Source organism: Dysidea avara, chromosome 2, assembly GCF_963678975.1.
Source record: "Dysidea avara chromosome 2, odDysAvar1.4, whole genome shotgun sequence".
NCBI lineage: Eukaryota > Metazoa > Porifera > Demospongiae > Dictyoceratida > Dysideidae > Dysidea > Dysidea avara.
The window spans coordinates 19,326,326-19,347,659 of NC_089273.1; the positions used below are offsets into that span (position 1 = coordinate 19,326,326).

The window sequence follows — 21,334 nt, forward strand, 5'->3', positions numbered from 1 at the left end:
CGATGTTGTTTGGATTTTGTGTTCAGGTTAATTGTTGTGAATACTTAGTGTAGATTGGTGCACATTTTCAGGTGACAGGTAATGATGGGTAAGCTTAACAGTATGTTGTAGTTAATCAGCCAGTAAGGTGCTTGCTACTACAAATACAATTATGTCATTTTGTTGATTTACACTTATGTACAGTACCAAAAGAGACAGCTTCAATATCAATTGCACTTTATTAAAGACTTGTTTTAAGCTCATGGTTTAATATTGGCTTGACCAGTTTTTGTAACTACATTTCCTGTCACATTTGGAGGTTGGTGCAAGATGTTTGTTTTGGCTGCTATACTATGGCAAGTCCAAATTTAGGCTATTGTGTTTGCTAGTCTGTGAGTCCATTATTTTTTACGTTTTTGTCATATCCATTAACAAATTACCACTTGGAACATTAAGAATTTGAAATTTCAGGTTTTCTTACATCTAAAATTTGTCATGAAATACAACACAATAATAGCCTTTATCTTAGTTAATCATGGTTATAATAGCAACATCAGATATTAGTGTATTGTTATTATAATCATCTAGGTACTCTATTGAAGAAGTCAGTTATTATAATAAAACACTTTACTACATACAGTACCGCTTAAATATAACATCATTTTGTAAGAGCATGAGCAATTTAGTGTGGCACCTGTTTTGCTTGTAAGTACTCATCTGGTCTTATTTGGGATGAATACTTGCAAGAGAAACAGGTGCCACGCCTTTAATTTGCAAATTTTTTAATTGCTTGCACTCTCTCAAGATGACGTTACATTTGAACAGTACTGTAGAATATTCAATTAATTACTTTTAGTGGAAACTCCTTTTCAGAATTCCAATATTCACCCATGGTATGTATTTCACTACATCATCATTGCATCACAATGATATAGATACACTAAATTCCCTGGGTAATGACATTTAATGTTGCTAGTGTAGTTGCTTAGCCTGCAAATGATTTATTTGTGCTGATGTATGTATACATTGTAAAAGTCTCTTCATAACATGTTAATCATCTGTTACTCACAGGGATGGACAGCACTACATTTTGCTGCTTTTCACAACAAACTGAATATCGTCCAGCTACTTGTAGAGCTTGGTGCAGACATAACAGTGGAGGATCGTGTAAGTCACTACTGTGTTTAGTACTACTACTGTAGATATTAAGTGTGCTAGTCAATGTGTAAACACAATCACAAAACCTATATTCTCAATTGCGTACATTATTGTATAACTGCTAGTACAAAACATACAAGTCTTATTCAGTTATGTTTCTTTCATCTTGTTATATTATTGTGCTTTTCGTTGCTATATCCAATCATCATTAACTTAACCCTTCAAACCCAGAATCAATTTTGAGCATGAAGTAATGTGTAAGTGCAAACTATAGGCAGAGTGTCAGGTTTCTATTATATTACTACAAGTATAAGGAAACATTATTTGATTATGGATCATAGAAATAAAAAGTAGGAAAACAAGGTGGTCACTTACACCTGCAGATATACTATTTCAGCCTATACTCATGACTGAATTAGGGATTAAATGTCCACTGGCATATCTGCAGGTGTAAGTGATCTCTCTTGTTTCCCTACTTTTTATTTCTATGATCCCTAATTGAAATTAAAATTCCTCATACTTGTTTGTTTACATTTTACTAACATTATAGTAAACCCACGCATACTGCATCAAAGAAAAGGATGGCCCCAGAGTTGATGTTTTCATCTGAACATGTGTCCCAGGTATCAATTACTAACTTGAAAATGACATAGTCATTACGCTTTGCTATAAGCTATGTTCACCCCATTATACAGCATTATAGATGAGGAACAGTAGGAAAAGCACCTCTGCAATCAATCCAATTTCCATGAAAATACAGACAATTGGCAAGCCCTAAACTACTCGAGATTAAACAGTGGCCATTATGCTTCAGTGTCACCTATTTCAATCTGTTACACAGTGTTGCAAATAAAGAACATTAGGAGAAGCATCTCTGCAATCAATCCAGTTGCTATGGAAAACATGGGTGAGATACCAACACAGCCAAAGTGAAGCCACATGAATTGACTGCTTGCCAGCATTGTCAGGAATAAGAACTGGTATGTAAAAGAGGACAAAGGCAAGTCCATGATGCATGTATTGTACTGTACGTACTGCGGTTGGTGAAAGGCACTTCTTGGGATGAAGCAACGTTGAACAGTGAAGAAATCTAGCCTGTAGTTATATCCATTGTCGAGCTATGCTTGGCCGAAGGCATCAGTTAGTCAGAATAAACATAATTCTGTTAAATTTTTTTTTTAATTCCATGGAAATTTTTTGGAAGGGTTTGAGGTTAGTCTAAAGAAGTTTTTGGGCTTGGCTGTGCCTGACCAATACTGCCAAGGTGTCTTGAAGACAAATTGAGGCTGGTTTTAGGGAAATATTTTTTGCTGGAAAACCGAGTTCTGCATGATCCCTATTATACAGTACCACCATACTGTATGATACAACAGGATATTCTTATACGTGAAATAAAACCTAATTTCCTACCTTATGTATATCCAACACTAAAGATTACTTTTAAAATGAAGCAATGAATGGAAGACACAGGTGGATATAAAGAGTGGACTCAGGACCGGGGATCCAAGGACCCTGGGACCGGTGAAGACCCAACTTTCATGGGGATTTTGCAATGTCTATATACATTCTGTACTTTTACTAGACACTTCTGCTAGTCACAGTGGCTAATCTCTCATGGTCAATCCACTTTCTGTCTGTTGCAATTGTTCACACTGTGTTTAATTCAATTACAAATAACATACAAGCACCACTGAAAATTGCCTGCATTGAATAGGCTACTGTGCTACACAAAGAACACACTAGCCTAACATGTCACCAGTTAATAAAGTTCAATGACATGAAAATGGATTCAGTGAAGCGATTACTGCAAGGTACACCAGCAGCTCGATAAACAATCTTTGTGCAACGTGGCTAGCACATGAAGGCAATGACCTGTCAGAAATAACCCCTTTTAGAAATAAGCCCTTGATTAATACATTTACTGAAGGCGTGAAGAATGAGTGGCCTACATACAAGGCACTTATAATTTCTAGGCAATGTACAAAGAGCAGTCCACAGGACAGAGAAAGAGTGATCTAGGCTTTTTCAGGCTAGCCATAAAGGTATCTCAGTAGTACAATGATAGAAAGTAAGTATGTAAATTTCCTAAAAATTCCACAAAAATGTAGGGTCCCCACAGGTCCTTGGAGTCCCTGAGTCCACTGTTTATACCTACCCTCTTTAGGCTCCCTTTCCTTGTGCTTTTATCTAATCCAAACTTCATTATGGTCAATAAGCTACAAGTCACATGATCAATTTGTGCTGTCCAGACAATGGAGGTGCCTGGATAATAGAGGTTTGGATAAGGGAGATTCCACTGTACGTGCATGTTACTTTACATAGGCTAGTCCCTACTAAACTTTATCACATGGTTTCAGTGATCAGCCAGTCCACCTTCAATAAACTCAATGAAAATAGAAATTCAGTACAGTAAATAAACAGCCTTTACTCATTGAATAAATGTTTATTTTCTGTCGTCTTTGCTGGAATGTAATCTGTTGTATACCACTGGGCAATTGGAAACAGTGGAAATGGAAAGTGGAAATGGAAAACGGAAATGGTCAAATCATCATATAAATGTATCCTAGAGTGAAACCCTTGTTTAGTGGCCACTTCTTAAAGACCACCTTCTTATAAAGACCACCTCTGTGCAGAGACCACTTTATAATTAGATCTTCATGGCATACTGACCACTTCATGGTCACCTTTTATAAAGATCACCTCTTTGCAAAGACCACCTCTTCACATTGCAATAATAGCTAGGTTCCAAACATCATATGTCAGACCGCTTTATCAAAACAGGTAAAAGACTATATAGGCTCTTTGTTGATACAGTAGATTTTAGTGTGCTAACTACATTTCACTTGCATGGAATATTTTTGTATGACACATTCAGTACCATAGTATTATCTATGCTGGTACAAACTAAGCGATGATGGTATATGACTTGAGTGAAGTGTGGACAAAGAGATGACATTGATTTGAGCCATGAAATACATGTTTGAAGCTTACCAAATATTACCATGTAGTGAGGGTGCACGTGGTCTTAGTTATCAAAGGTGACCACAAAGTGGTCCTTAGCCATCTTTGTGATGTAATTACAATGTGGTCTTTGTACAGAGGTGGTCTTTATAAGAAGGTGTTCTGTAAGAGGTGGTCACTAAACAAGGGTTTCACTCTAGGGTACATTTATATGATAATTTGACCATTTCCATATTCCATTTCCACTTTCCGCTTCCGGTTTCAATTTCCATTGTTTCCAATTGCCCTATACCACTGGAATCTGTAGCACATGAAGATTCTAATGGTGCATAGTTTAAGACTATAGTACCAAGAATAATCAAGATATTCCTTGTTTAATGAGCGCTGTACAGCCAATGCAGACGTTTGATAAAGAAGGCGGTTTTCTAAGTGGTGGGATCCTAAAGATTGTTTATCTGTTTGGTGGCTTGTTTATTCTACTAGTGACAACTACCACTTGGTTGCTAGGTGATAATGCATTTTTACAGCCCAGGGGAGTGACCATGAATGCTCTGTAGTGACTCCCCCCTCTGCTCACTAAACTGCATAGCACAAACTGATAGAAATAACAACATTACTTGTATTTAAGTTAGTCACTTTAGGATACTATTAGTATGCAGTTCTTAGTTATGGACATTTCTGAGATATGGATGATAGTATGTACCAGACCAGCTGGATAAGAGAGATCCCACTGTAAACAACATAACAGACCTTGTAAAATTTTCCAGTTTTGGTGAAAGGGAGCTTGTTCCCTTTGTACACAATCAAAACTTAGAAAGCAGCATGAATAATTCTCTTTGATGTTGACACAGTTAATGAGGTTATTTATACACTTAGAGACCTGAGGTTAGGGCTCTAAGTTTCATTTAGAGACCTGTTGTCACGTGAGACTGTTATGGTAAATTTAATAACACTTCAAAGAGTTTTCTATGTCACTGATTTAATTAGTGGTTGTATGGTTAGTGAGATTTAGGTTTTTACCTTCATCAGCCATACCAGCACTTGATCAAGCTAGCTGTCAAGCCAAACAAGCCAGCTGCTCGATGCAAATTACAGCTACCCCAACAGTTCACAACTAGCTAGCCATAAGTGAAACTACTGGTGTTGCCGAGTTTACAGCAAGCACATTTGTGTTCGTGTGCTTGTCAGCACTGTCACCATTAGATCATCAACACACTTCAGCTGTGCTATTGCACCTGTAGCTAGTAAACAAGCTTTGAAACTAAATAACAGCTGCTAAAACAACACTAAACTGGCCACAGAGCTGGCGGCACACACAAACATGCTGAAAAGGACCTTACCAAGCGTGACTCTGTGCTTCTTTTGTCAGTGTTGGTAATGAGCTGCTTTTTAAATAGGTTAGATACACACTGTCATTTTTTAGTAGGTTGAAACCCTCATGCTTGGTTTGGCACCTCGATGGGAACTAATTAGTGACCTCGGCTACACCTTAGTCACTAATTATTGCCATGCCTCGGTGACCAAACCATGCTCTCGGGTTATCAACCTACTGAAAAACCTCCAATGGGTATCTAACATACACATAAAAGCAGCTGTGAGGCTTTGACAGGCTATAAAACAGTTTAGAAGATATTTCTAATAGAAATTTGTGGTTTAAAGTGGTTTGCTTTAGTTAATCTTCCTTAGTGATGTATAACAACATACAGTAATTGATGAATTATGACATAATAATTATTGTTGAATATATTCAATTTTAATGTACTGCGTGTATTGTTATGAAACAAAGCTACAATAATAGCACGTCGTGTGCTACATGTAGCTATTTCATTCAATTGGGATCGGAGAAACTGCACGTCGTGAGATTACCAAGGCTGTTCTGTCTGTGATTTGAAATGATATTCAAGCAGCTGCTGGTTCGTTACAGCTATGTGCTGGTCAATTGTCAGGGTGTGAAGCTGCTGTTCATTCTACAAGAGATATATTTCCTCCCCTGATGTGGATGCAGTAATACTTTTGGATGCTACCAATATGTTTAACTCTCTTAATCGCCACACAGCTTTATGAAACATACAGCACCTACAGTATGTCCACCTTTTTCTACCATCTTAATAAACACTTACTGTAAGGATGTTAATTTGTACATGAGAGGGTCAGTTTTACACTCTAAAGAGAGAACCACTCAAGGGGACCCCCTAGCAATGCCAATGTATGCACTAGGAGTGATTCCACTGATTAATTGTTTGGGTGGAAGTTCTGTCCAACAGATATGATGTGCTGATGATGCTACTGCTTGTGGTGGTTTGAAAGAACTTCAGTCTTGGTGGACATCTGTTGGTCCTGATTATGGCTATTTCCCTAATCCTTCTAAAACATGAATTGTTGTGAAGGAAGGAATGCATGATGCAGCAGTTTCTACTTTTCAGAGGACTGGGATCTCTATAGCATCGAATGGAAAGCGTCATCTTGGTGCTGCATTAGGCTCCCATTGATTTGTTGTCTTCTTTGTAGAAAAGCAAGTAACATCCTGGATCAAAGAATTGCAGCAGCTGTCAGACATCTCTGTTACCCATCCTCAAGCTGCATATGCTGCATTTACACATGGTTTTATTGGCAAATGGAACTTTCTAATGAGATGCATTCCTAACATTCAACCATTCTTGTCTCCTCTAGAAGAAACTATTCATTGTAGATTGTTACCTAACTTGACTGGTCAACCATCTTTTAGTGACAGTGAACGAAACTTGTTTGCTCTGCCAACCAGATTGGGAGGTCTGGGGGTTGTTAATCCCATTAGTTATTCATTGTTCCAGTTTGGTGCCTTTGTTAAAGTTACTGCTCCCTTAATTCACCTTATTTTACAGCAATCTTGTGCCTACCCAGTTGAAGTGTTGCCTACCCAGTTGAAGTGTTGCCTTCACAGATTGAGGCAAGAAGAACAATTTTGGGCAATCATCACCAGTCTATCATAGACTCCTGTGATACTTTGCTATCTATGCTATCACCATCATTATATAGGTCCATCATGTTATCTTCTGAAAAAGGCTCTTCCAATTGGGTAACTGCTCTACCTCTAACCGAACATGGTTTTTGTTTGCACAAAGGTGCTTTTCGTGATGCCTTGTGCCTTCAATATAACTGGTGATCACCACTGTTGCCTTCCAATTGTGTGTGTGTGTGGCAAGTAATTCTCTGTTGAGCATGCCCCTTGTTGCCCACATGGTGTAACACTTCTCCATTCACATTAATTTTATTATAATTATGAGGAATTTCTCTGCACAAAATTCAAAAAACACATAAAATAAAAGCACAATGCATTTATGATACTCACAAAAACAGGCATAATAGGTAGAAAATTGGGAAATTCCTAAAAGCATATTAGGTAAAGTTTGGAGAATAAGCCTAGCAAGGACTAAACAACAATAAAATTATAGGTGTTTCTGGGTTTAATACAGTGAATGGTTTGATAGTTGCAGTTCACAAGAGACATTGCTGTTGCATGATGGTTTCATGGCTTCTCATGTGAAGGTATGTATTTCTGTGCATGTAGCTTTGGCTGAAAGTTTCAACATGATCTTAAAAGTGGGTACCCCCACCCCCTGGTTCAGATGCCATTGACCCTTCCTGTGCCTGGACAATACAATCTTGGTTGGCCCCTCAAGGTTACTATATAAATCACTTTGTTTTCTTGCACTTGGCATCTAGTAACTACTTTGTGATTAGTAACTACTTTGTGATTAAACCAGAATACTTCATAATTTTCTGTAATTTAGTACAGCACATACTACTTCCAAATTAAGTGGATTACAGACACACTTCATCTACTGTTCTCTGTAACTAAGGTATGTAAGGCCGTGTAACAAGCATAGCATAGCTGAAACTGCTAACCTAAAGTGATACATTGCTTGTGCATAATAATCCTCAGTATATACATAGAATTAGTAATTTAATCACTTTGTTTCTCGAAGAGAAATTATCTGTAACTACAAGTTTTTTGTTTTGTTTTAATTTTTTATACTATTACAATTACAAACAACTATTACAACTACATAAACTACAGCTAGCTACAAGGGGAAAACTATTACTTAGGGGAAAAGGGGATTGTCATCATCATCCGAGCCCTGAAAGGCCCAGTACCTCAAGATCATCTTAGCAGGTTGCATGGGATGAATGTGTTTTGTATGTAGTGACTAGTTCTGTTTAATGACCACAACTCTTTGAGTTTGTAGAACATCATCTCTTGACTGTAGAGATATCAGCTGGATACATGTTACCTTATAGGGATCAGCTATAAACAAATCAACCTGTAGAAATATGTGTTGGAAACAAAATCATCTTTCATTGTTAAACATACAAATATTTTTAAACAGACAAAAAACTGCACACAACACTTCTTCCTTTGTTCCAATATTCCTGCAGAAAAGAAAAAAAAAACAAGTTAGAAGGAAGCACCAAAGCCAGTTAATGGCTGGCTTTGTGGCTTGCAATACAAAAAGAAGTGATATCTAAACCAAAACAGCCAAGCTGTAAAAAAAGAGTGCTGCCCCCAAAAAGGCCAGGATGAAAAAAGATATGAAATCCAAGATGGCGGCCAAGAAATCACTGTGATGGTAGGTTAATGGAAAAATTTTAATTACGACAATTCTGGTGAATTTGCGTTGCCTCCTCCTAGTTGGTTTAGATTTCATTAACAAATCATACAGTAAATTAAATTTCAAATGTACAACCATACATATAAGGGTATCAAATCAATACAGTAATGAAATAAAAAAGAATCTTAAAATTCCATGTCTCTCCCTTTAATATGATATTTGTATTCTGTATTGTTTGCAAGTGTAATCATCCACTTTTATCATTTGTAGAGTGGTTGGACTCCTTTAAAATGGGCTGCAAAGTATAACCACATTGACGTGGTCTATTACTTTATAAGGAGCTGTAAACAAAACATTTCACAATTTTCACAGGTAAGGAATGTCTACAGCAATGTGTTACAATTGTGACATGTCTCTGAGGTAGCAGATTTGGGTGCATTTAAGTGTGACTACTGTTACTACATTAATGAACTATTGTGTAGTATAATCCATAGGCTTGTTGAATCTGGTTCTTATCTGATATCCTGATATTACTTCAGTATCCAGACAATAGTTTGAAGCCAGGAGAATAATTGTCAATAATTTAATTAAAGCTATTTCTTGTTAACCTTTCTTGCTTTCATGTTAATCAAGACACACGATAGTGTGTCGTGCGGCCCAAGAAGCCGGCGCGCCACACCGTGAGTATATTGACAGGAAGAACGAAAACGTCATTTTCACACCTTTGTATCTCGGTGATCACTTATCTGATTGGAACCAAATTTGCTACACAGTTGCCCGCCAGCCAAGGGAGTCTACATTCCAAATTTGAAGGAAATCGCTCCAGCCATTTCCGAGATACGAGCTGCCAAAGTTTCGTTTTTTTTTCTTCGTTTTTTTTTTTCTTCGTTTTTTTTCTTCTTCGTCTTTTCGCACACTTGCAAAAATTGCTATAACAAGCAAACGCGTACTCCGATCGCCTTGAAATTTGGCACACAGACAGGGAGTCCAAAGGCGAATCCTAGCATCAAATTTGGTACAAATCCGATGAATGGTTCAGGAGTTATGACCGATTATTCGCGTAAAACAAGATCGATTTGTTGTCACGCCTACAGGGTAAACCGCTTCATGGAATGAGTTGAAAATAGCTATGTAGATGGAGTAACCAGCGTAGGAGTGCCTTTTGGTGGTTTGAAAGGAATAGAGATAAAGACCACGGAGATATGACACAAAACCCAACCTGTGTCACAATTACGCGATCGATTTTTATGAATAAAAAAGTATTAGTTTTCACGCCTACTAGGCAAACCGCTTAGAGCAATGAGCTGAAAATCGGTGTATAGCTGGAATAATCTTCATAGAAAGTTCTAGCAGTAGTACAGAAGAATCGGATTACAAACCACTGAGTTATGATTCGAAAGCCAACTCCGTGTAGCAAATGCGAGATCGAGATACTCTAATAGAACAGTCACCCTAATAGAGCAATCGGCTAATTTATTTACTCCATTATAGAATTTTATTACATCACAAGTTATTCTGTAGGGAGTTCAGCTGCAAACAGTTAATCTTATAGACAGTTCAGCAAGAAGACAGTCACCATGTGGAGAGTTAAGCAAATATATCACTATAGAGATTCAGAACATTACAAGTCACACTGAAGAAAGTTCAGCTATAAACAAGTCATGCACTGTGTAGAGAATTCAGCTACAATTAAGTCACTCTCTAGAGAATTCAGTTACACAGAATTCAGCTACACACAAGTCACTGTGGAGAGAGTTCAGCTACAAACAAATTACCCTTTAGAATGATCAGCTACAAACAAAACACTTTGCAGGGTGTTCAGCTGCAACAAATCAACCTTTAGAGCGATCAGCAATGAACAAATCAACACAAATCTACCTGTAGAGAGATCAGCTAGAAACAAATCACCCTGAAGAGAGTTCAGCTACAAAAAATCACCCTGTAGAGACATCAGCTAGAAACTAGACACAATGTAAGGAGTTCAGCTACAAGCAATCACCCTGTAGAGAGTTCAGCTAAAACAAATCAACCTGCAGAGAGATCAGCTACAAACAAATCACCTTATAGAGAGTTCAGCTACAAACAGATTACCTGTAGAGAGATCAGCTACAAACAAATCACCTTATAGAGAGTTCAGCTACAAACAGATTACCTGTAGAGAGATCGGCTACAAACAAATCAACCTGCAGAGAGATCAGCTACACACAAATCAACTTGTAGAGAGATCAGCTACAAACAAATCACCCTGTAGAGAGATCAGCTAGAAACTGCACACAATGTAAGGAGTTCAGCTACAAACAAATCATCCTGTAGAGAGATCAGCTACAAACAAATCACCTTTTAGACAGTTCAGCTACAAATAAATTACCTTGTAGAGAGATCGGCTACAAACAAATCAACCTGCAGAGAGATCAGCTACACACAATTCAACTTGTAGAGAGATCAGCTACAAACAAATCACCCTGTAGAGAGATCAGCTAGAAACTAGACACAGTGTAAGGAGTTCAGCTACAAGCAAATCACCCTTTAGTGAGTTCAGCTACAAACAAATCAACCTGCAGTGAGATCAGCTACAAAAAAGCACCTTGTACAGAGTTCAGCTACAAACAAATTACCCTGTAGAGAGATCGGCTACAAACAAATCAACCAGTAGAAAGATCAGCTGCACACAAATCAACTTGTAGAGAGATCAGCTACAAACAAATCACCCTGTAGAGAGATCAGCTAGAAACTAGACACAATGTAAGGAGTTCAGCTACACAAGTAAATCACCCTGTAGAGAGTTCAGCTAAAACAAATCAACCTGCAGAGAGATCAGCTACAAATAAATCAATTTACAGACAGTTCAGCTACAAACAAATTACCTTGTAGAGAGATCGGCTGCAAATTAATCAACCTGCAGATAGATCAGCTACAGACAAATCAACTTGTAGAGAGATCAGCTACAAACAAATCACCCTGTAGAGAGATCAGCTAGAAACTAGATACAATGCAAGGAGTTCAGCTACAAGCAAAATCACCCTTTAGTGAGTTCAGCTACAAACAAATCAACCTGCAGTGAAATCACCCACAAAAACGCACTTGTACAGAGTTCAGTTACAAACAAATCACCCTGTAGAGAGATCAGGTAGAAGAATTCACCTTGTAGAGAGTTTAGCAACAAAGAAACCACCATGTAGAGAGTTCAGCTGCAAACAAATCACCCTGCAGAGAGTTCAGCTACAAAAAAATCACCCTGTAGAGAGTTCAGCTAGACGAAGTCACCTTATAGAGAGTTCAGCTACAAAGAAACCATCATGTAGAGAGTTCAGCTGCAAACAAATCACCCTGCAGAGAGTTCAGCTACAAAAAAATCACCCTGTAGAGAGTTCAGCTAGACGAAGTCACCTTATAGAGAGTTCAGCTACAAAGAAACCATCATGTAGAGAGTTCGGCTACAAAGACACCACCATGTAGAGAGTTTAGCTGCAAACAAATCACCTGTAGAGAGTTCAGCTAGAAACAAAATACCCTGTAGAGAGACCAGCTAGAAGAGGTTATCTTGTAGAGAGTTCAGCTATAAAGAAACCATCCTGTATATAGTTCAGCTACATTTCAAGTCACCCAGTAGAGAGATCAGCTGCAAAAAAATATCCTGTGGGGAATAATGGGCATGTAATAATATATGTATATAATTTGTATAATTACTAATAAAATCAAAAATAATTGAAGTACTAAAATTCTTCTTTAAGTTCTTTTCTTCTTCCTGTAGTAAAGAAAAAAAACACATGGGTTAAAAAAGCCCCAAAGCCAGCCATAGGCCGGCTTTGCAGTATACAAATACAAAAAGAAGTGATATCTAATCAAAAACAGCCAAGCTGTAAAAAAAGGTGCGGCCCCCAAAAAGGCCATGGTGAAAAAAGATGTGAAATCCAAGGTGGCGGTCAAGAAATGGCTGTGATGGTAGGTTAATGGTTACATTTTAATAACAACAATTCAGGTGAATTTTGTGCCGCTTGGTCTTGGCACCAAATTCACCTGAATTGTTGTTATTAAAATGTAACCATTAACCTACCATCACAGCCATTTCTTGACCGCCACCTTGGATTTCACATCTTTTTTCACCATGGCCTTTTTGGGGGCCGCACCTTTTTTTACAGCTTGGCTGTTTTTGATTAGATCATAACTACATGCAAATTTGATTACTACAGAAATGTTATGTTTGTTTCTTATCTAAAGTGTTAGCAAACACACATGCTCATTCATAGTAAGTGATAATGTCACTATTCGTACAGTACCATAGTATTGTGTATTAGGGATCATGTAGCTATGGGCTTCTTGGCTTTCAAAATCACACAAAAAATATCCTCAGTTTACCTTCAAAACAGCTTTGCAGTATTGGTTAAGCACAACTAAGCCCAAAAATTCCTTCCGGGCAACCCCTAGCCCTTCCAACAAGTTTATATGGAATTTAAAAAAATTTCTATTCAACTGATTTTCTACTGACTAACTGATGCCTTCAGCCAAGCATAAATCAACAATGTGTAAGGCTGCAGGCTTGAGTTTTGTACTGTTCAACGTTTCATCCAGAGACTGCCTTGTGTATTGTATAGCTACAGTGGGTTGTATAGCATAGGAGGTTGTTCTTAGGTATTTATTCATTTATATAAGGAATTATAGTTTATTTATCATAATAATAATTACCTGGTAGAATGTTTACAAAGTATTCTGATCACAAAACTCAGCCATGGTGTTCAGTAAATAAAAAGTAGCAAGATAATTTGTACAATGTAATTATAGTGTCAACAAGAGCTACAATATAACAGGCCAGATCAGTAGTCCATGACTTGCTTGGCTACACATGAGCATCCCAACTTCAATGGCTGTATTGCTACTGTGATTGGCTACATAATATTTTAGCTGTACCCCTGTGAACATTTCCTGAAATGAAATGCTAAAGCGTTGTACATTAATAGTTTAACAACATATCACTTAAGTTGAAAGTCTGCTGCACATTATGAATGCCTGATGAGTTTTGCAGCAGTTCTACTGGCCTTAGATTACAGTTAGCTACCTACATACCTATCTTCAATAGCAAACTAATACAATACTAGTCTGGAATTTGTGCATTAATACACTACAAATTGTGTGTGCTTCCTGTAGTGTAATTAGTATTGTAAAGCAGATATAACTGTGAAGTAGCCATGAATAAACTAACATAGTGAATACAGCACTAATAGCCAAAAGTAATCATCTAAGTGCCATACCCAGTGCTATACATGACATCACTCCAGGTGTCTATCATCAATGAAACAGTAATATATAAAACAGAAACACAAGTTCATATGATGTTTTAAGTGTACTAAAGTACTTACTTTACTAGCCATTAGCATACAATGCTAATGGCCAAAGTGCCACCCAAGTGCTATACATGACATCATGCCAGGTGTATAGTGTCAACCAAAAAAGCAATATATAATTAAATCATTGGAACAATTCCTTGGAAAAGGCCTTGTGAGCCCAAAGTTGCTTAGATAAAGTGTGACCCAGTCTGGGATAACTGATCTTATTGCCTATTTAAAAGTATCGAGAAGTGCCAATTATAAGTATTTAGTGTGATGTAGCTCACCAATGGATGAAACTATACATGTACCAAATTTTCACATGTTTTATGCTAATTCCTCATCTTCCACAGCATCCACTGTACAAGTACCAAACAGCTAAGTTTTCCACCATTTTAGATAGTTTTAAACTAGGATTGACTGCATCAGGCAAGTTCCAAAAGGGGTGGGAGGCGAATTCCAAGTAGTTGTTTAAAAAAATTTAAAGAGGAAGGCATAGGGATGAATTAGGCCAAGTTGTGGTTTCAAAACTGGCTAAAATGGAAGAACACTTACAACACAGGTCTGCATTCAACAATGCGGAGCTGTACAGCCACATACAGCTATCCCCAGGCCGGCCAGAGATCCATTACAGCCCCAGAGCGCTTGTACGGATCACCACTGTGCTTGGTAAAAGCAATCAGCAAAAGCAGACCACTCAAATCTAGCTGATTTTGAGTATGAAATTTGATAGTGTATTATTGTAGCTTTATGTTCTTGGTGAAAATCAAATCTGTGGTCATGGGCAATAAGATCAGTTTCCCAAAGCCAGTCACAATTATCCAGCTCAGAAAAATTACTTGAAAAAAGTTTTGCACAGGGGGTTTGGGGCTCAGCACTCTGGAGAGACTTAATTCCTCTAAAAATACCTCTAACTGTGATTGAGCAAGTATGCTTGCCTAAAGCTAATGCTTAGTTAACTGCAGTTCCAATGATTCAACTAGAGTCCATCAAAATAGATATATTCTAATGGACCAATCGTCGTAATGGTACAGTCAAACTATTATATTATTATCAACAACTATACTGATTTAAAGTGTCAACATTATCAGTTTCTACTACATGATTGGGTAGGTGATTAACAGTGGCGTAGCCAAGGGTGGGCATGGGCGGCCTTTTGCCCAACCATCACAGTTTCTTGCCCAACCATCACAAACTTTTGCCCAACCATCACAAGTAGCTTAAGATTCACGCGAGGATTCACAGCAGCACACAAAACCACCCTACTTTGACACTGTAAAGCGTAAACATGTACCTCATTTCTTGAACCATGACTTCAGAAGGGATCGAGAAAGATGGTATATCACGTGATCCATTACGAGGAAATCCCTTGGGAAGTCCCTATAAAAGACGCACGTGCCACGCTCCTTGGCGCGGTTTAAATTCGAAATTTAAAATGGAGTCAAAGTGTGGTACACTACAGTCATGGTACTGTATCTCTGAGTCACAGTGAGTGATAATCGTCAGTAGGATTCGGTGTGGATGGTGCTGGCAGCAAAAGATTTCGTTTCAGTGGATTTGTCAAGCGTATTTTTTTTTGATAAGGAAAGTACCGTATAGCCTACCTTACTGCTGATGAAAGAAAACAGGAAAACGTGACTCTTCTAGATAACAATAATAGCATATGCAAATGGAGCTGGAAATGGAGAAAAGGTCAAGTCATTATAAATAAAGCGTCATGTGCACAAATTGTACTGATTAACCGAGTTGTGGTTTACACCAGATTCATGCAAAATGTACATTGGCTGCTATAAGTCCCTGGTGATTAACTGCTGTAGGGAAGAAGGAATGGTGATATGAATAAATTCTTGAAGTAAGTGTAAGACTTTTTGCTACTACTACTACTACTACAGGTGTTATCAGGGTAGGTCTCAAGGATGTGATGACAAGGTATATCTACTTGATGATTAATAATTTTATAAAACATTACTGCTAAAGTTAATTCATGTAATCAGCTTCATTGTTTGCCAATCAAGTTGAGCTAACATAGCTGTAGCACTGGAGTATCTGGAGTAATAACTAATTACAAATCTAGTGGCTTTCCTTTATACCATCTCCATTAATTTTGTTGTATGTTAAATTGTGTGTAAAGGGACTAAACGACTGCTGGATACTTGAGAATGGGGCATGTATATGTTTAATAGTATTTGGTTTATACATCTTGTGCATACAGTCCAAAATGCTTCCGAAAAAATTCCAGAGTTGAATTTGCTTTACCAATGACTTTTGAGATGTGTGTAGATTAAGACAAATTCTGAGAAATAGTCAAACCAAGATATTTTGTAGATGGTACTCTCTGATCTTTCAACAGGTAGTGATACTCAGAAGGGGGAGGCTTGTTTGTAACTATACTATTAGATGTTCGCACTTTGTAAAATTCTAAAGGTAACTACCAGATGTTTGACCACAGAGCTAATTTATTAATGTCATTTTGCAAGGTTTGGGCTGTTAATGTTTTTTTTTCATAAATGAATACATCATCACCATAAAGCTTCAGTACAGAGTTAATATTGATGAATAGAAGTAATTATAGAAGGGGGCCCAGCACAGACCCTGACTGGAGTAGACTAGAGGGCACAAGAGATGGAACACTAAACTTGTTGTCTACAGGTACTTAGCTTGTTGAGTTCTATTGGTGAGAAAGTCTATAATCACATTCTAAACATGCTCCAGAAATTCCATAATATCCAGTTTCTGACATGAGGCACTTTGTCAGAGGCCTTTGAAGAGTTCTGAAAAAGAATATCTCCTTGGTCTCCAGAATTGAGACATATGGCTATGTCATGTATAGTTGTTAATGAGCTGTGTCTTGTATGAGCAATTCTTCCTGAATCCATGTTGGACATCACATAAGATTTGTCTCAAGGTGTTTGTACACTGAACTACTATACATACTATGTACTCAGAGATCTTACATGGTATACTTGTTAGGGATATCAGCCTATAGTTAGCAAGATTTTTATGTGATGCTTTCGTAAAGATTGGAGTGATACTGGCAGTTTTCCAGTCACTGGGAAGATGATGTTGATGTAGTGATACTTTAAAGTGATATTATAAGTAGTCCATTTGGGATCTATAGGCTCTATAGCTTTGTAGCTCAATTAGCAGTTTAACCACGCCATTCACCATGTAATAATAGTATTGTATGGGGATGCCCCTAGGTCTGGTAGAGCACGTACATGAAATTTTCAATTTTTTTGTAGGAAATGTTACAACATATGTTATTTACAGTATACTGGTTGACTCCAGGTTTGATATACAGCAGAATCTGTCTAAGCCAGTCACCTTCAGGTAAAACTTCTTGGCATTAATAGGCAGGTTGCTGATTTAGACAGGTGGATTAGTACTAGTAATAGCATGGGTAGCAGTGAAATTTGGGATAAATCCCACAAGTGCTGTATTGGAAATTTACTATAAATTTACTATTTCCAATACAATAAGAGTGGTATTTATCCCCAAATTTCACTGCTATACCCATGCTATTCCCAGTTAATACCATACTCGCTACATATTCGCATGCTGTGCATTAGCATTGCTATGTACGCAATTTGTCACTATGTACTAAACACACGTCACTAATTGCCGCTACATTGTTAACATAAATTCTAGCCAATGAAATTGCAATTACAATTTTTTCACTGCTACCAGTGAAATACAAGATAAATTTCACTGCTACTATTGTATGAGCAATGAAACAGGTATGGTATTATGTATAAACTTCTCACTAGGGTAATGTAAAACTGGTCTTTTAAAAGAGGTGGCCTTTCTATACAGGTGGCTGCTAAGACAGATTCCACTATAGCAATAAAAGAATATGACTGGAAAATTCAACACTGACAATTCCTATACAGTTTCATGCTGATTTTTGGTCCAGAAATGTCATTCTTTTCTGTTGATCCTAGGTTAAGAAAGAGTGAGCGAAAGTGGCAAACTGTGCATGTTATAGCACTGGGATTCATCCTTAAGTTTAGTTTATTAAGTCAGTGCCACTACACAGGCATGACACTCATAACTGTTGCAAGACTATAGTACCAGTATCAAATAGTTACTATGTTGGGCTAAAAAGACATTTGTCCTGTCCAGAAAGTAAGCTATTAAGAAGCAAGTTATGAGTGCTATCATTGAGATTTATCCTTCAAGTTTATTGTGTCAGTGCCACACCATGACGGACATTGGTACTGGATACATAGCTGATGTTGACAATGCCTGTCTTATCCAGAAAGTAAGCTAATAGTAAGGACATTTTGTTTTTGGATAAATGTAGTAAACAACCACCAGCGAGACAACAGGTTACTAATGATTTAGTAACCCTGTCACAAGTTTTTATTGGATTTAGTAACCTCTGACATCAAAGGGAATATTACTAAAGTATAGCGATTAGATGTCCACTAGTACATCTGCAGGTGTAGACAACCTTCCACTATGTACTTTTTGCTTTTTGATTCTATGACCTTAATGAACCATAAACCATAACATACAATGTACTACATCTGTGTGTTTGCTTTTAGCCATGACTAGAATAATGAGTAATAACCACCTGCCCAAGTCAGCTTGTAAAAATCCGAGCAAGAATCCGGTAATCAAGTTTCGTTGACCTAAGTAATGTTCAAAGTTCCATATGCTGTCTTGGATGAGTACACTTGATAGTCTATTTTGCTAACCATCAGTGAACTAAGATCAACCAGCTATGCTAATTATAAAACTTATCATCATAACACAAAAATTTATTATAAAATACCATTAAAGCAATTTCCCCTGTAAACTGAATTAAAGCAGTATAAACTGTTAATATGGTACAAATATTAGGGCGTCTGGATTCAGTGGAATGGAATGGTGGACTGGAATGGTGGAATGGACTGGAATGGACTGGAAAGGTGGACTGGAATGGACTGGAATGGTGGACTGGAATGGAATGGTGGAATGGAACGGTACTTTCAATTGATGGTCACCTCTTTATAAAGACCACCTTCTAACAAAGACCACCTCTTTATAAAGACCGTTTTACTTTAATGTTTAAAATGCTGCTATCTTGTTGTTTTAGAGTGTATCCCCATAGAATGGTCTTATTGATCAGTTGTACGCCACATGCCTAGAAAATCAGAGTGATATCTGATTTGTAATACAGCAATATACCCCAGGCAAAATCAGTTTGGCTGTATAAAGTGACGTCCCCATCAAACTAAAAGTAACTGACAACTAAAGGAGCTATTATTTGGGTGAGGCCAAGAAATACTGACAAATAACTTGCTATAATTTATAAAAATTTGGTCCATCATCATTCACTCATACAGTCTTGCTGCATTCCTAATTAATTCCCTGTAACTCTAATTGGCTAGTGATTTATTATTATTAACACTTTACAGTGACCAGCACTGAAGGTCTGACGGCAACATGTGCTACAGCCTTAGGATCACCTAACCTAATTCAAGGACTTAGAACTAGCTGCCTTTTTTCTCCTCTACAACACCGGACTATTGAGAAAGGTACCAATTTACCAGCCAATTAGATTTACAGGGAATTAATACAGTCAGACTACACAAGTCAATGATAAAGGACCAAGATTATTGTAAATTATACTTAGATGCCAGTACATTCATTTCTAGATATTAGCTTCTTTAGTTGCCAGTTGCTTTTAGTTTCGTGGACACATATTTTTTTTGTATAGCCAAGCTGGTTTTTTTTGTATGGGGTATATAGCTATTACTGTATTGTATCATAAATCAGATATCACTGGCTTTTCTAGGGGACATAACATGTGGCACACAATTCATCAATAAGACTGTCTTATAGAGCTCTAAAACAATAATTCAGATATTAAAGTAAAATGGTCTTTGTAAAGAGGTGGTCTTTGTTAGAAGGTGGTCTTTTAAAAGAGGTGACCACTAATTGAAATTCCCTAAGTACCGTTCCATTCCACCATTCCATTCCATTCCATTCCACCATTCCAGTCCATTCCACCATTCCAGTCCACCATTCCATTCCACTGAATCCAGATGCCCCAAATATTAAAGGAATTTTGTTAATGTGTGTTCCTTGTACTCTTAATAATTTAGAGCAAATTAGAGAAGTTCCTATTAAAGTTGTGACAGTTTAATAAAACACCACCTCTATTATTTTAGTACAAACAAGTATACATAGGTAGAGTATAAACACTATATAGAACTTTCTGAGTTGTCTTCTTTGGAGTGTTTTCTGAAGTATACTTGAACTGCTTCAGTTATCATTCCTCAGACCATTAATAAGTGTTCATATAATGTTGTTTCAAGTTGTAGAACTAGCAAATAAGATTAGTTTGGCTAGTTTTGATGTTTCAAAGTGTGTTGTACGTGATTAAGCTAGCTATATATGATATCCGTTATTACTGTACTGTATCTACCACATAACTGTTCTTTCTTAGTTATAGAGTATTAGAGCCCTCACTACTTTATGGCTAACTAAAGGCATTCTTTGGGCCCTTTACTCTTCCTACAGTGGAACCTCTCTTATCCGGGCAGTCTGGTGGATACTACTGTCTGTATCTCAGAAATGTCTGTAACTAATAAGTGGATGCTAATGTGCTGAAGTAACTGTTTTAAATTATTATTATTATTATTGCTGTCAGTTTGTATTATACATTTGTTGTGTAGAAGTCACTACAGAACATCTATGGTCACTCCCCTTGGCTCTAAAAATGTTTTATCACCTAGCAACCAATTATTACTACAATAAACAAGCCACCAAACAGGTAAACAGCAACCTTTAGGCTCCCTTCTTGTGCTTTCATCTAACCTAAACTTCATTATTGTCAATAGATTACCAGCAATGTGACTATTTTGGGCAGTCCAGATAACACAGGTGGCCAGATAATAGAGGCTGATAAGGGAGGTTCCACTATACTTGAATGTCAGCAATGGTGACTCTTAGTTGTGGCAGCATAACACATGTGATCCTTCATGAATACTTTCATAGCTGGTACTGTATCTACCACATAACTGTCCTTTATTAGTCACAAGTAGAAGGAAAATTCAGGAATTTAACGTTTGATTAGGGATCAAAGAAAAAAGTTGTGAAAGAAGGGAATAGCTAAAAAGTGGTGAGACAAGGAAGGTTGCCTACACCTGCACATATACTAGTGGATAATAATTCCTACTTCATTCTATACCCATGACTGAATTAGGAATTAAATGTTCACTAGTATATCTGCAGGTGTAGGTGAACTCCCTTGTTTTCCTACTTTTTTGTTTCTATGATCCCTAATCAAACTTACAATTCCTAATTTTACCTAATACATACTGCAATAAAAGAAAG

General features: G+C 37.3%; 1 protein-coding gene across 1 annotated transcript in view; it reads left to right on the plus strand.

Annotated features, from left to right (window-relative positions):
• The first annotated feature begins 1,124 nt into the window (after window positions 1-1,124).
• Window positions 1,125-21,334, plus strand: part of LOC136246778 (dual specificity protein kinase shkE-like) — a 28,685-nt gene continuing 8,475 nt past the window's right edge. The window contains exons 1-2 of the mRNA XM_066038341.1: window positions 1,125-1,146; window positions 8,958-9,059. The gene's annotated coding sequence lies outside the window, so the exon portion shown is untranslated. The remainder of the gene's footprint in view (window positions 1,147-8,957; window positions 9,060-21,334) is intronic.